Below are 18,017 nucleotides of genomic sequence, written 5' to 3' on the forward strand. Positions count from 1 at the left end.
GTTGTACATGGACAGAGAATCCACACACTGATTTTCTTGCACTGTTAAATCCGGACTGATGGTGGGATGGTCTGAGGGCGCATGTCATTATGGCGCCATCTAGTGCCGAAAAGGAAAATAGTACACGGAAATGAGGAACACGAGTGTAGAGTGGGCAAGTTAGTGTCAATTGATCAAGATTGGTTGTTACCTTGCATGCAGACAAGATCTGGTGAATAACTAGGGAAAAATGTTTGATTTTTTGGCGTATTGGAACAAATAAAGCTTCCATATTTTCACGAAATGCTTCCCAATGATCATCATTTGAACATGGAAGCAACCTTAGTGCTTCATGGCTCTTTAGACATGCAATAGTAAGCTCAATTATTTTCCTCAAACAAGATTCCTCCAGTGCATAATGGAATAATAACACCAATTTTGACACAGATAAGCTACGAAATATGAAACTCTCTCTCTCTCTCTCTCTCTCTCTCTCTCTCTCTCTCTCTCTCTCTCTCTCTCTCTCTCTCTCTCTCCCCCAGCTCGGGCGTCATCGATATTACTCTCACGAGCACCATCCGTTGGGCAGGTTATAAATCGTGATCTTGCCCTTGCTATAGCGTGTTACTATTTAAATAATGCAGCCTAACCTCAGGAAGAATCAGTTAACATTTCCGAGAAAAGATAAGTAAGTTTGACCATGTTCGCCATGGGGAATAAGACATTAGTCAAGTATTTCATTGATTTAAAACTTCCATCTATAAACTTACGAAATTCGCCAGTGATATATAGAACGGCACATTTGCATTGTGATGCATATTCTCCGTGTCTTGTCTAGATTTGGTGCAGCAGCTCATGAACTCAAACAAATTTACATATCGTTGGTTAGGTCAACTTTGGAATATGCCGGCATTGTTTGGCAAGGTAGTCTTTCAGAAAAGAATAGATCAGCTATTGAAAGGGTCCAAAAGAGGGCTCTACGAATTATTTATCAATGTCTGACTTACAGGGAACCGCTTTCATTGTTGAAGCTCGACACGCTTGAAATTAGACGTCAGAAATTGTGTAAAAAATTTGCCAGTGAAATCTTGAAACCGGATCATAAGCTTAATTATCATATTCCCAGTCTACATCATGTCTTGGGTATTCAACGAGGAATAAAAACAAGAGTAATTTTAAAACCCATAGAAGACGTAAAGAATTAAGTCCAGTGGTTTACAGCATGAGATTGCTCCAGAGTTCATGAATTACTTCTCCTACGTCAGCTGTGATTGTGATTGTAATTGTCTATCAGTTTATTTTACCGTCTGTCTCTTTGTGGACTTTTTAAATGTTTTATAGCAATTTTTTAACTGGAGTATTTAAAGTTTTTTCCTATATTTTATATAGATTTTTGTAAAAAACTGTGTGGTACGTTTTGACGCTTTTTATATATTGCACACTCATTCTATTTGACCTTTGGGTCACAAATTGAGTATGAAATAAACCATAATAATAATAATAATAATAATAATGATAATAATTTTGTGTAATGCTTTATGCAAATGCATAAGCAATGGGGCAGTTAAACATCGAATAACGAAACTATTTCCGCTTTTTCATGTTGGGGACGTTAATTTTTAATGTAGGACGCATTTACTTCATATAGGCCTAACGGTAAGCGCAGGGACATGCCTCAGGTCTGAACAAGTGTCCTTGCACGCTCGTCACGACATCAGCCACAATTGTCGGATGTTTTGCACAAACGGTTTTAAAGTGGCACTCCCACTTGGTAACATTTTTCAAGCACATTTTTTTAATGCCAACGGTCGATATTCGACGTGGCGACTGCTCGCGGATCGCGAGATATCGATAAAAACATGTCCTCAAAAAAGTAAAACTTGTTCCGGTGGCCCACCTAAATTCAGCTTCCGAACATCGAACGTTCGGCACTTAGGCCATTGTCAATTAAGCTATGGAGTACGAGTCTACGCTTACGCTGCTGTATGCCACAGCAGTACCGCTCGCGTCGGTGAGCGGTCATGCCCCGGGAAAGCCGAGTCTTACTGACTCGGCAAAAAATCGAAAAACAAAGTTTGCTGATTCAACCAGAATTCGCATAGGTGACTAGCACAGTATACGTGCGGTTGATACATAGTGGCCGCCACGTGGTATGCATAGACGCATACCACGCGGCGGCCACTATGTATCGAGCCACACCTAGCTGTGTGGCAGACGACAAAATGTAGTCATCAGAGACCGGTAATATTTTACACGTAAAAACTGATATCTATGTGGTATTGGTTAAAAATATAATACAACTGATTTAGAATAATGAAAACGACAAAAACTAAGAAGTTTTAAAAAACTTACCGAAGGTAAAGGCATAATGATATGAAGTCTTTGCAGTGGGAAGTGTTCGAACTTATTGTAGACTCCCTAGAATATCGTCAATCCCCCTCCTGCCATTGGAGCTTTTGAAAAAAAGAGATTAAAATGGTGTTATTTGGTGGCACTTGGGGAGTATTTTTTTCAGATTTTTTTCATATAAAAAACTCAAAGGAACAGAAATCTGAGACAGTATTTCAAAACTTATATTCCAGTTCAAAATGAAAAAATAGCAACAGACATACATTTATTCACATTTATTATTTATTATTATTTTCCTGCAATAAAAGATGGGTCTGTTGTCAAGGCATTCCACTAGTTTTAAACTTTATAGAATCAGAATTAGCTTGCTTTACACATTATCCCCTATCAGTAACCTATACAATGTAGAATATGGAAAGCAGACGTTTCTCATTAATGATCAGGCAAGTATATCAATCTTTAATAAGGAAATACTGAAAAATGTACTCAGTACTAGCCTCTAACATAAGGCTTGCCATGTCGAATAGCTGATCATTTTCGTCTGAAGATCACAATAACGTGAAACACATAGCGTAATGAGATTTTAGTTTCTACTTGAAACCACCTGTATTATGATTTATATATACATACACACACACACACACACACACACACACACACACACACACATATATATATATATATATATATATATATATATATATATATATATATATATATTATGTGTGTGTGTGTACACAAATACCGGGTATATATAAATATCTTAACTATTATTGTTGTATTAATTCGTAACTCCACTAAATGCTTCAGTACATATCAACAAAATTGAGTAGCCCCCCCCTTTCTTGTTCTCCACTTTTGAGCAACCCCCCTGTAGTTTTCGATTTTTTGAGTGACCCCCCTCAGATTCCTCTGACCCCCCAGGCCATAAATAATGACGGCTCCCTTAAATGTACGTCTGTAAAAACGTGAAACAAATCATCATAAAATCGAATTCTATTCACGCCATGCCGCGTAAAATAAATGAAAGATTCTGCAAGCGTAGGTTCTCTGTTGACCTTTGAACGCCGTAAACCTGGATCAAGGTTTCCATAGAAAAGACTTGTCATGCAAAAAGGTATATATAAGGCATTTTAAGGATATGACTAGTTTTGACGAGACGGCCAGGGACTCCATGACACATTCGATCAGGGTCAGTGGCTTTGCCATGATTTTGAAGTCATCTCGATGTCCACAATTTTAAATCTATGTCATTTTACAGTTACATGACCCCCTTCCCAATATCGTATATCATATATTTCACCCCTTTCAGAGTCAGGTTAATGAAATGTCATTTCCGAAAACGTTTTCATCGATATAGGTATCGACAGCCCTTGAAATTAGAAATGGCGCCAATCTCTGCATCGTCTGTGCGTGGTTGAAATAAGAATCATTGATTTAGATGACAACAAGACTGCGAAAATTCAATTTTCAATTTTTTAGATTCCGACTCTGAACCAACTCCAGACAAAAAAAAAAACTCATGAAAGAATAACCGTGCATGAGAAAGTTTATGTGAAGATTTTTGGTCTGAACAACACTTGTCTAAGCACCAGCATGTTTGACACCTGTTTCACTCTATTGTCTTTGCAGGCTGTAATGACACGGAGTTGTTTCTGTGTACCGACCTACAAAATTGATAATCGTTTGCTAAAAGTCGTATGGATTCTTAGGTTTACAATATAACCGAAATTAACGGTTAGAGGGGGTGAGAAACTATTAGATGTTGCGGATTTTGTCTAATATTTTTGTTTGTTTTGTTTTGATTTCTTTTGGTTGCAATTAACAGAATTAATGGACTTTGCAAAGAAGAAAGATTGACAGACTTATCTGTGGAACAAATTGTTCTTGGAGTATTACTATAGGCTAAGTAATGTAGGTGGATAACATAGATATTTTAAGAAATATAAGTTTATAAGATAACAGACTGAACTTCTGCAAAATAAATCGCAAAGCGTTTTCACACGTTACAATATGCCCAAAAATTGATAATAATCAGTCGTTTGGCTTTTTGAATTATTGTGTCGATGCCATTTGATGCTAATACAAAGAACCCCGCAGACAAAGTAAAGTTCCACATTTCAACACGGACATTCACACGAACGCTCTAAACCAGATTTTTCTCTAGATTTCAACCAGGGACACGATATTTCGTGTATTCATTTGTCGACTTGACCGCCCATTTCATGATTTGGGAAGAAACGGTCTGGCACAGAGCTTACTCTATCATAAATGTTTCAGGGAAACTTATGAAATGGTGCCCATTTTAGTTGTTGTTTTACACAAGAAAATAATAGACTCGTCAGTGTTTGCCATGGTGACCACCCCTCACCACGTTTAACTAAAACTTTTAAATGGATGTCATGTGAGATAAAATTTGAAGCAGACTGCATATGCGAGTACATACAAGCTATCGCAATACAACCCTCATAGCTCAGGGGTGGACCATTTGATATCCCGTCGTATGTGCGAAAGACTACACCAATAAGAGACAGAAAAGGCACAAGGGACTCGACAGTCTAGATAATGCGGTGTAAAGTATGATACCATAACTTTCCTACACTACAGAATCTTGAGTGATGTTTAGTTTCACCGGGATCTATTCAAAATAAAACAGTGAAAGTAAAGTCCAAAGAATGCTCAATGTGGTATTTGCCAAGTAGGAAACTGTCTGCGACGGGGGCAATGTGCTAGGACGCCCTCCCAGACCCTGTAATAATGAATGACATTATGATATCTCAATGTCTTTTTGAAGGGTTTTTATGACAATTCAATTTGAATTCTTTGAAAAGTCACCACTCTTCGGTACCTTTAAACATCCTTTAATACATTAAGTCCCGCTTACAGAAGAGCAGATATTAAGGGAAGCTATCCGAAATGTATCATTACATGTAATAACTGCAGTATATCCTGCACGAATCGTAAACCTGTGAGTACCGTAAAGCTTGATTTATTGGGCACTCAAATAATTCACGGACATCTGTTCGAGTTCATGGGTGATTTTTAAGAGGGTGTTTCGTTTGCTCCTGACATAAAAAGGGCTTAAAACTTGGCGGCTTCGTTCTTTTAATACGCAGATGTAATATTTTCCCAATAAGTTAAATTACAATGCATTTTATTGGAGGTGATAACGAGCGACTTCTTTACAACGTCTTGCTGGTACGTCCATCAATAGTCGGGGTGTTTCCAATGAATTAGCGATAGCGTCTCATCGAAAGCCGCCATTTTGTAAACAACAAGGAGATAAGATTCTTAAGTTGAAAGAATCCGTAAAATCGGGAAAATAGTGCAAATTTAAAGTTTAGGAACCACTTAAGCTAGTACTAAGTCAAATAATGGTGGCACGTACCAACGATTTTCAATCATTCAATGTGTTTAACCGTCTACCCGGTCGTACCTCATTTCGTTTGTGATAGTACGCGCCTGGAAATTTTAAGTCTTAAACTTTAATTAAAGGTCTTAACCTTTGGCTCAAATTTTCATCGGGAAACTTTAAACCATTCCTTTTCGAAATCTAGAATAAAAATACGGGGTCATCGTTCAAAATTTGGTTCTAGAGACACAAATAACCGATGCAACATTTACTGACAGTTGAAATTAAAAATGGCCACCATCCATGTGTTAATTCTAAGGGGAAAATTAACCTTTTGATATACACAAAAACAAGCCGGTAAACACTTTACTAACTCCACAAGCCTCAAAATGAGCCCTACAAGTGGTAGACCAAAAGTGCTTTGTAAAAGTTCGCGAGTACGAATATCTATTCCGCGGCGCATTGTACCTTAAAGATCCAATTTCAGCAATTTGATGAAACGACGAAGCGAGAATAAGTATTACGTCATTTTTTTAGGCGAGGCAGTACCATGCCAGATGTATCATTTCAATTGTGATAAATTCTTTTATTTACCATCGTTAGCGAGATGATAGTTTTTAGTCAAGTTCAAATGGAGGTCAAAGGCGAACCTCCACTATCTCAGTCAAAGCACAGACTTCTCTGTGGTCAAAGCCACTATGGTCAAGAGCGCTGGATGCATGAAATGGGTAACTTTCGATCAAAGACGCTTATGCTTTATCCCAGATGAAGATATTTTAGGTTTCTGTTCGCCTCGAGATGCTCTGCTTAGCTGTACAAAATATACTCCGGGGCTCATTTGCATAGAGTTTCCAAGAGAACTTACGTCAATCGCGACTTCATATCTTTGAGACATACTATTAAGACTTCCCACAAGTCTTCGCGTGCTTCATGGTGTTGGTCTTAAATGTTGGGATAGGAATACATTATATTTGCAAAACAATGGCTCTTAGAGAGGCACTCCCACTTGGTAACATTTTTAAAGCACATTTTTTTAATACCAACGGTCGATATTTGACGTGGCAGCTGCGCGCGGACCACGAGATATCGATAAAAACATGTCCTCAAAAAAGTAAAAGTTTGAATTCCGGTGGCCCACCTAAATTCAGCTTCCGAACATCGAACGTTCGGCACTGGGGCCATTGTCAACTAAGCTATGGAGTACGAGTCTACGCTTATGCTGCTGTATGCTACAGTACAACTCGCGTCGGTGATCGGTCATGCCCCCTGGGGGAAAGCCGAGTCTCACTGACTCTGAGAAAAAACGGAAAACAAAGTTTGATTCCACCAGAATTCGCATAGGTGACTAGCACAGTTACGTGCGGTTGAAACATAGCGGCCGCCGGTGGTATGCATAGACGCATACCACGCGCGCGGCGTACTGTGTGGCAGACGATAAAATGTAGTCATAGGAGGCGGCTAATATTTGACACGTAAAAACTGATGTTTACGTGGTATTGGTTAAAAATATAGTACAACTGATTTGGAATAATGAAAACGACAAAAACTAAGGAGAAGTTTTACAAAACTTACCTGAGGGAATGGCATAATGCTGTATATAAAGTCTTTGCAGTTGGAAGTAAATTAATTGCGTCGTACGAACTTATTGTAGACTCCCTAGAATATCGTCAATCAGCACAACAACAAACCTTCGGGGGATTTCGGGTCAAAATCAGAAACGATCGTAAAACTTCGGGATGTGAAAAATACGCTCGGGAAATGACATGTTTTTATCGATATCTCGCGATCCGCGCGCAGTCGCCACGTCAAATATCGACCGTTGGCATTAAAAAAATGTGTTTTAAAAATGATACCAAGTGGGAGTGCCTCTTTAGGCCTAAACAAGACAAAAAGGCATTGCTTGAATCATACAAATTGGATGTGAATTATAGATAAAATATTGTCAAATCATATATATCAAAATAGCGCTTGAAGTGACCATTCGAGCCAGTTTATCACAGTTTGGTATTTATAACTTACACGCTACAAACCTATCATGTGGAGATATCAATCTTGACTACTGACTAATTTTTAGATTTCAAAACAACCTCTTAAAATTTCTTTCGAAAACAAGTAATGATAGAATAGACTACCATATTCTTCTTAATTAATTAGCACATCCGTTGTTTGCCAGTGTTATAATGAACTTGTTTGTCATTGTTGTCAAAATTAACTTATAATTAACTGTCTGGTGTTTTTAATTGTTGACGTGTTCAAAACGACTTGTAATTAACCGCTATACAGAAAATAGAATGGCATTTATATTCTACGCCTATCCCCCTTCGATTTCCGGTTCTCAGGTACACAACACAACACCGACTTCCAGTTTATATACAATCGGTATTTATTTAGAGATTTAGGAAGTACTTAAACTTAACATGGAGATATTGTAACAATCAAAGAAGATGAATTCGCCCTATTTGCAACCAACTCAGAAATTACAATTTGTCGAAAACATTCAACGCACCGCAGGCCAATGAGAGGGTGCATTTCGATTCAAATGATACGCATACTAAAATGTTCAATCATATAACCCCTCAGCAAAACGATCACAGTATGTTGCTTGAATTCCCAACCCTTTTTAAAGATCTGTATTCTTCCTCTGTGACCTTAACCCCTTCCCTGGGATTTTGTTCGTCGATAAAGAATAGAAGTAACACTGAAAAGGGCTGAAAGCGATGTTATCAAAACGTGACAAAGTTCCCATGATCGCCCAACGGACATGTTTTAGCGTGCCATGCCACTCTGTCTAGGACAAACACAACATGCACATTGTTAGCGATTTGCTTCTATGATAGTTTTACAGCAGCCAAAGGAACTTTTACAGAATCGAGTTTAATGATGTCAACACAGTGAATATGCTAAGGTTTAGTATGATCATCGAACTGATGCCAACATCACTTTGAAAGTGCTTGCAATCGGCGGTGGCGAAGACGCAATGGCCCTCCAATTTTCGAAAGTACTTATTTCGAAGTCTTTCTCTTGAGATAGACCTTCAGGACAATGATATGAGAACTTTTTTTTCACAGAGTCAGTCTTGAGGAAAGACTAGCCATTACAGTCTAAATATCTCAATATTTATACGCTTAGGTAATTTCGAAATGACAGTCTGAGGAACGTCACTTTTGCTGAGGTTATTTGATGTTTTGACAAGAAAATATCTTCACAGCCACTTCACCGGCCATAGGTCATCCCAGTATAGTTGTTCAGAACTCAATCAGGAGTAAAACTGTATATTTATTATTTACAGCTTTTTTTCGGCAAACGAAATGAAGGAGACAAACAATCTTGTCTCTTTTCTCAAAAGCAGAGAAATCTCTCCGATGTATGTCGAGTCACAGCAACCCTATTTTATGGATACCCGCTCATGTATTTTGAGTTTCGACCATCTAGTTTTTCATTTTTGTGCCGAGTCATTTAACTAAAGTTCGATAAAAAAAGTAATATAACGTTTAAACGGCGTATTTGATTGACTTATTGGTAGGTCTAGCCTTGCTGCAATGTGTTTTTATTCTCTTTCCCTTATAATCGAATTTTGACAGTGATGACTCTGCAAAAACTAAATAAGCGGAACCCATATTACATGAGCGAGTGTTACAAGGAATATAAATGAACAATGATTGGGGTTTCTAGCACCTTCATTCCGCATGTAATTGAATACTGGAAAAAACATGCAAATACTAAGTTATTTCCGACAAAATTTAAAAGGTTAGGCATTTCCAAAAAAATATCAAATTCCGAAATTAAAGGCGGCATTTCGAAATTAAAGGCGGCATTTCCTCCAAAATCCTTTGACTTTCCAAGGCTGAAATGTATAAGTGTGAACTTCCTTGAAGTGACACTAATTTCATTCTCAGCCTAGGCTAAGATCCATTAAAGTGACAGCGACGGAATACTATAGCACTATAGTAGAACAAACTGCCCAGGGTCGTACTACGTGTTGTCAAGGACTCAATATGTGATGTACAGATGGAGAAATCATATCTTTTTGAAATGGCTTTGAGCCAACAAGATTAGGTTAACAAACAATACAACCATACACAGGGAGAGAGGGAGGGAGGGAGAGAGAGAGAGAGAGAGAGAGAGAGAGAGAGAGAGAGAGAGAGAGAGAGAGAGAGAGAAAGAGAGAGAGAGAGAGAGAGAGAGAGAGAGAGAGAGAGAGAGAGAGAGAGAGAGAGAGAGAGAGAGAGAGAGAGAGAGAGATAAAACATGAGTATCTTCCGTTTTCTGTTCTGTTGATTACGTGAATATATGCATAAGAAATACCTTGAACAGCCGCAGTTTCGTTACACAAAACCTCATTAATGTTGCAAAAAAATTCAAGATGAGTTTTTATTATGAAAGATAGATCTGCATGAAATATTCATGTTCGTGTAATGTGATCCGTACTTCTTGGTTTTATTGTGGATTTGATTACCACACAGTATTAGCCAGCCGGCCACGATTCTATTACTAGAAAACATGACAGCAGTAAAATAATGGCGATCATTTAACCAGTACATTTCGTGTTTTGTCAATTTCGTCGCAATGGCTGACTGGGTGTATCGATTTGGTATTCGAGAATGGTATCGCCCACTCGAACAGTACGTCTTCAAATCGTCTCTCTCTCCAACCAAAGGGTGAAAATAAAGAAGTAATAATTTAAAGATACCATGCTTAATTGGATACTCCTATATCATAGCCAAGGGACACTTTATCACAGTTTCATATCCGTGGATATAAATGCCACACCTATCCAAGTCGTGTTCTATCGTGCACTAAATTTTGAAAGAGCAGGTCAATCCATGAAATGAAAACGCAAATACCTCGAAACTGATAAAGATGTCTTCGAGAGATGATTCAGTAAACCATCTATACTTAGAATGGTTCCATGTATCATTTACTTTCTAATATTTCTTGGTGCGAAAGAATCATGCCAAACGAATGCTTCTGGACACGATTCAGCTCCCGTTCAACCCCAGGGCAGCATTGATATAATCTGTTTATATCCCCTGGAAATCAAAATCACAATATCGACGAAACTGATCACAATGATAATTTTTTCCGATGTACTTTTCGCCTGTATACGTAGTGTCATAAAGCCTACGTTGAAAACTCCACGCTATTGTTAAAACAGAATTTAACCGGGAGCTAGAAAAGCGGAATCCGTTGATTACGTCTTATTTCCTTAGCACTAAACTACAGAGTCTTTTATTAATGCTAAAACGAACGAGTGAGCTCGCAATCCCCTTACTTTGATTCTTGCTCCGACGACAAGATTTTAGAATCTGAAAAAAAACATGATAGGTTTAAACCAGTATGACGCTATGTAGTGTACTTCGTAAACAAACCCACGCCAAGTTCCTAAATAGTGCCCTTATAGTTGTGAACGGAAAATAAGCGGACATATGGCCCCGCACGGTATTTTCGAAATCCACATTAGGTCCTAATTATTTGAATAAGCACACAGCATCCGAAATTGCAATTGCAAGTGATACAGGCAAATGCAACCAAATGAGATGTTTGTGCGCCACTTGGTAGTGCAGCAAGGGGACCCTGGAATATATTCGATGTTTATAACCCACCGCAGCCTTTGGGAACATTTTCCACCGACACCTACAAAGTAAAAAGCAACAAGGAACATTGGTCTTATATGGTAGTGATTACTCATGTAGCGGGGTATTTATTTGCGCTGCTAGGGTATTCGTGTCACGGTGAACTTATAAAAGGTCATGGAAAGTGCTGGTTTTAACCTTTCATGCTCTTTGCTTGTAATAAAAATGTGAATAGCTGTTTTTTTTAATTTCAACACCAAAAACAAAGAAGAAAAGAAAATGTAGTAGTTAACAAAGGACCTGCGAATTTACTGACATCGACTTTTAATCACATGTACATGAAAGAGAAAATAGTACAGCTCAATAAATCAACACTGTAGCATTAAAGTAATTCAATGACCTTTATTTCTAATAGCCGTCATTGATTTTCTCCTGAGGCAGACATGGTATCGGGCCTCTGCTGCTAATGTGCAGCGTGCTAGGAAGGTTATATCTGATTGGTCGATTGTCACTGTTCACAGCAACTTAAGGAGTCTAAGATTCAGCCAACCAATTGGATAACACCTTCCGAGATGCTATAGGCCTAGGGGAAGTGCGCCGCCAAACCTGTGGTGCTTCTGCATGCCTAGAGTTGACTCGTCTCTTTTGCGATGCATGTTGAAACTATCGAATCCGATAAAACAATTAATGAATTTAAAAATTATACCCTGTCCATGCGATCCTATGACACACTGTACATAAAAAAGTGGTGACCAACACCGATTTCACTGTTCTGATCAGTGCTTTCGTGCTATTGGAAGGAAAGGGGTTATAAGCAATCGGTTCTTTTAAAAGCCGCAGGTCCTACAAACTTACTTTTTCTCTTTCTAAAGCTACTCACCTTCGCATAGTTAATGGGGAAAATCTTTCAATTGCCACTTGTTTTACTTTTTCATTTCGACTGAATGGGCAGTGGAGTAAACGTGTTGGCCGTGACTTCTACTCTTTTTATAAATTCTTCCAGAGCTGCCTAAATTGAACAATAAATAACCGAGAATACATGTCACCCCTGGCCCAGTATAGTCGTCATGTAAACCTGTCCAGAAAAAATTATAAATAAGGGGATGGTTACACACTTCGCGCGCCCTAGAACCTTAAAATCAGAAATCCCCCATGTGGGATTATTCTCGGTATGCAGTCGCTCGTGTTATCATGAAAAGGAAAGTGCTGACACCATTTTTGACAAAGAGGGCAAACTCTAGAATGAAACCATTTTTATTTACTAGCCTCTTTGATGTTATCACATCTGTACGAACATACGGGAATTACAACTTTTTCTCTCTGCCATAGAATTAACATGAAACAACCATTTTTTCAAAGCATGTAAATACACGATATTTAGGAAATATGCGACTATCTGCAAATGTTTCACTGACGTATGTTTGTAGGGGTAACCACGACGCAACATCAATATGTGAGCCTGTCTGGCATTTTCTGAACTTACACTCACCATTCCCACCAAATGCAGACTGAGATAAGATTAGTGTTTGACTGCCCCATTTCTTGGCATGATGAACATATATTGATTTCCAGTTGTTGAACTCGTTACTGTGATGACACGGTCAGACGAGACACTTTTGCCATGTCATGATTGGCTGGGCGCGAAGATGAGTTCGGTGCTCAATTTGAAACCGAAGAAATTCCCTCCTTCATCGATGATCGTGCCATTGTTTGCAAGCACAGTTTGATCCTACAGGGCTGACACATAATGCCTAGGATCATACTTTGTGTTGGGTCTACCTCTCATTTTCGTCGATGCGTCCATCCCCGAGCCACGGATTTGATTTAATAATTCAACTCTTGCATGAACGCAATTCATACAGTCTCCCTTAATAGCCCCGCCTTGTGCTCGGCGGACTGTGTATTGCCCTGTCGCCGTGTTTGTCTCCAGGAAACGTGAAAAATTCACAGCGCACGATAGACTTATTATTTTCAGATAGGTGATTTCCTGTCGAGTTCAACGGAAACCTACAAAAACGACACACGTACACTTCCTTTAAATTGCGATCGAAATAAAACCGCCGATAGGACAACACCCTCTCGAAGGTGTTCAAAGTAAGGTCATTGAATGTATCATCGAGGTAGACCATATTTAATTCCAAGTCGACAAAAGCGTACATTTTTAAAATACGGCGAATAACTGACAACTGCTGTGCATTAGACTTCGACCCAACATAGTCAGCTGGAACTAGCTTTTCCATCAAACCCAATAGCGTACAGTGAGCACCCGATACCTGGTCATTAGGGACCCGCCTATTACCCGGAGGACCCGAGCGTACCCAGAAACACATTGCTATTTCCCGAGGCAGTAAGCCGGGGAAACTAGCAATGTGATGGCCACGATGGGTAATAAAAACGGTGCTGTATCCCGAACAAAGATCAGGTAACAGCTGTTTGCCCACATCACGTTGCTCATACGCTGTCCAGTGTTTTTGTGTTTGATTGTAACCGTATATTGTAATAAGCTCGTCGACCTAAGTGGCAGTTGCTTCCATTAAAAGAACCGAAAAATTTATGTTAACACTCCGATCGGGAATATTCATCATATCTCGAGGGATGAGGAGTTCGACACCGGAAAACATCGACCAGTGAATATTTCACAATAAGGCCGATGAGCAATTAACACACAGCACCGAGTTGTGCTGAAATATCATTTTTCAGACATCATTCTAAATGTTGCCAAACCACTCAAACACTCCGCACACTTTGAAGTATAAAAATCACTTTCAAGTCCCTCGGCAGTCTTTGCAAACGTTATCATCCACATCCTATTATACAGTATTTGCAGTAGCATTAAGTAGTAGACCCGGACTAGCACTTTAAGTAATATCTTCGTCGATATATTAGGTTTATACCTTTTCAATTTTGGCGTTTAATGTCTAAAATTTTTGCATCAACAGAGCCTATAGGAATTCTGGGTGTTACAAAGCAACAAGTTAATACGTATTTTGATCTTGATTCTGAATCTGAAGGTAATTCCCAGAGGGTGTGAATGTGACAAACACGCATCAGTTGGCATTCCTAAAGCGCACAACTGTCACTTAATTTTCAGATATCAGTCCGATATTCACTTTTTATTGCTTTCATACGTCAACTTGTGTCCAGAAGTAGCCTAACTTCCATCTGTTTTATTTTCTCGTTCATTCATGGAGAATTTCCAGCCTTTATGCATTATTGAAAAAATTCTCTTCGATCAAGCGGAGTCCAAGAACATACACGTATGTCGTTAAAAGCGAAATTGAGTTTTCTTCATGTGTTGCAGACGCGCCCTACTCTTCGCCTGCACTGAACACGTAGAAACCAATATATTCTGAGTCACTACGTGTCAGAATATCCAAAATGAGTGTTGAAAAATAGCGCCTGTCTTTGAGAGGCTGTCATTTTCACAAGGTTGGGCTCCTTTACTTGAAATTTACGTATTATGCATTCAGTACCTGTCAAAAAGTTTTCAACAAGTAAACACGAGAGCGTTTGATTCATTTTCCTTGACAATCTGTCATGAGGTACCGGGCAAAGGCCGGAATTAATCACCTGTATTCCCGTTGAATAAAATGAATTATGTCTATCGAGAACACGCAATTTTACAAAAGCAGCAGCGATCTGGAATGCAATCGTTAGATTGGCAGTGTGTATAACTCTTAAATATACTGAATTTTGAAAGGAAGAAATAAAGTATTTGAAGTTAAAAACTATCAACATCACCGAACAAAGGTTTCGTTGTACAATTACTTTTCCAATTGCAGTTACAACCCAGCTCGCTAATAAACGGCCTTTGCAATTTAGTATCAATTACCACTGCAATATTCATTTATCGATAGTTACTTTCAATTGACTCAAGAATGTCGACTGGAGTTACCTGAAATGTCACTGTGAATTTACAATCACGATTTTGTATGAGGCTTTGTATTTGCAACGGCGTTGGTTTGAGTGTGTGAGTGTGTGAGTGGGTAATCTCGATGTTTTCACCTAAGATGTTCTTGGCAGTAGACTAGCTCATGGCTTCTTGAAATATAGACACTATAAACAAGCTTACACCATTATGGTAAATATTTCAAAGGTATATAGTCGCGAATGAGTTGGCCACTTATTTTAGCAAAAAAAGGAGGAGGCTTTCGTACAATATTATCATTACATGTTATTACGTGTGTTTGCCTTCACCCTCTATGTTTATCTTCCTAGCATTGTCCGTCATTTTGCTATCACCGTGATGTGCTTCAGCCTCCTGTCTTCCCTCCTTCCCTCCTCCCCTACCATCTCCCCAGTTACTTCGCTTTTTTACTCTCTGTCCCTCTACCTTTCTGTAGATGTCTGAATCCTCTGTCTCTGTTAATAGCTCTGCCCTCCCTCCCACCCATTCTTCCTGTCTCCCTACCTTCCTCCATCCCTCCCTCCATCCCTCCCCCCCCCCCTCTCTCCCTCTCTCCTCTCTCCTCTCTCTCTCTCTCTCTCTCTCTCTCCCTCTCTCTCTCTCTCTCTCTCCCTCTCTCCCTCTCTCTCTCTCTCTTCTCTCTCTCTCTCTCTCTCTCTCTCTCTCTCTCTCTCTCTCTCTCTAAGTGCCTGCATGCGAATGTGCGCATATGTATTATCAACCAGCCATCGCTGTGGCCCTTTGGATGATATACACACTAATATTCCCTTTCTTTATCCTCACTCCGCACTTACACTCCTTAATTCATCAATAAGCGTCAAGGAACGCTCAATCAGTGACATGGATAATTCACTCGCGATAAAGATAAAGCCCATGAAAGATGCTGAAACTCAAGAAAACAAAACAGTTTTGTCTGGGACTCTATACCCTTACTGATATGTATATTATGGTCCACAGAGACAACTCAAAACAGTCATAATGTGCACAAGAGTTCACATTTTGCCAACTTGTCATCTAGAAAAATGGTAAATATTGCCGGTACTGCTATTCAGGTTGGCCATTAAACTAAAATATGGCACAGGGCATCGTTCAGATGTCATCGTTCTCCATCAATTATACAAAAAGTTATCGGTAATAAATGCCGCAAGACTCAAGACATTTTCCCTTGACATTAAGTCATAGACGATCAGAGTACAAGATTAAATCGATCTGTTTTATGTGCTCGTTTGATCAAACGTATGTTGAACAGCACATAAACCTTGCTCCGGCGTTCTTACGCGGAGACTAAAGAGCCAATGTTCGAGTGCGTGCGATTTATAGACTGTGAAATGCACCTTTGCAGCAGTAAATGTGATAGGGTTATGACTTTTTTTCTAATGTACTTAATTCTCCTCATTTGCATTTTGGATGCGAAAGGACAATCTTCCCACTTCATTGCACATAACTGCGACCGACTTACATGAGAAAATGGAAGATAAATAACCTTACGAACTGTTTTCTGACAATTTTTTTTCAAATACGGTAATAAAGACGGTGTAGGCAACGGTTAATTCCGGAGTAAACCGTTCATACTCATCCTTTTGCCTGTTACCATGGTTTCTTTTAGATTTTGTGAAGAGCAAGTTAACGAGGCGATTTTTTTATGAACTCGCCTGGCAGACAGCATTTGCACAAGAAAGATTACGCTAAGCTCCAGCTGCAGAGAATTTGTGCATCACACTAAATCATTCAGATTCGAAATATTCGACTCCGTATCTGTAGCTTGCACACGATTAGAAATTACAGTATTGGACTCATGAATTGTACAGGGAGAAAGATTAACTAATATGTCGGTCTCATCGTATAGAGTTGGACGAGCAAGCCCATCAATTCGACGCAAGTTTCAACATCTTCGATGCACGGTACTGTTTTATTAAGGTAACACCCGCCTCGAAATAGAAAGCCTTAAAGTTCTGCTTAAAATTTCCGTAAATAAATTTTGAGCCAACCCTTTCGAAATAAAATTAAATCAGGGGTCATATTGCAAAATTTGATACCAGAGAAACAAAATTTAACGATACTTGAAATGCAAAATGGCCGCCATCGCTGTGCTATCTCTAGAGGGGGGGGGGAGAGAGTAAAATTTTCGATTTTCACAAAAAGAAGCCAGTAAAAATTTGCTTACTCAAAGAGCTTCTAAAAGAGTCTCACAGGTGGTAGACCAAAACATGTTGTAAAAGTTTGAGAGTCCGAATGTCTGTCCAGAGGCGCATTACCTTAAGGTAACACACCCATTGAAAATGAAAAGCGAGAAACTTTCTCTCAAACCTTATCGAATGAAACTTTAAATTATCCTCTTTTATAATTAAGAATTCAAATCGGGGGGTAGGGGGGTAACGTACGTACACATGACCTAGAATTTCCTTACGTTTCATATTATTCGAAATGGCCGCCATACCCTGGGTTAACGCTATGGCGAAAATTAAATGTTCGCGTTTCAACTCAGGTAAACCGACACAATCAGGTGTCAGGTAACAATGTGTCTCGGATGTGACGTTCTGTAATTTGGACAGCCTTACTTTGAACAAAGTCTCAGGGTTCATGTAATATGCAGTTACAGAAGAGCATATACTCAATCTTGGTTCTCCTATCTTTTAGTACTCCCTTTACAAAAATCTAATTTACACCTAGAAAGTTTTTCAATTTCTATTGAATTTCGAATCCGTTGAAAACATTAGCCATCTTTTTAATCTCACCAGGATTATGCCTGTTTCACCCCTTCACCACTATGGTTTGACCAAAGCCTATGCATTGTTATCATTGCTGAACGAGGGCCCCTTCACAGTAAATCGGGATGAACAGGTTAAATGCCAACATA

The sequence above is a fragment of the Ptychodera flava genome, chromosome 6, assembly GCF_041260155.1.
Source record: "Ptychodera flava strain L36383 chromosome 6, AS_Pfla_20210202, whole genome shotgun sequence".
NCBI classification, from domain to species: domain Eukaryota; kingdom Metazoa; phylum Hemichordata; class Enteropneusta; family Ptychoderidae; genus Ptychodera; species Ptychodera flava.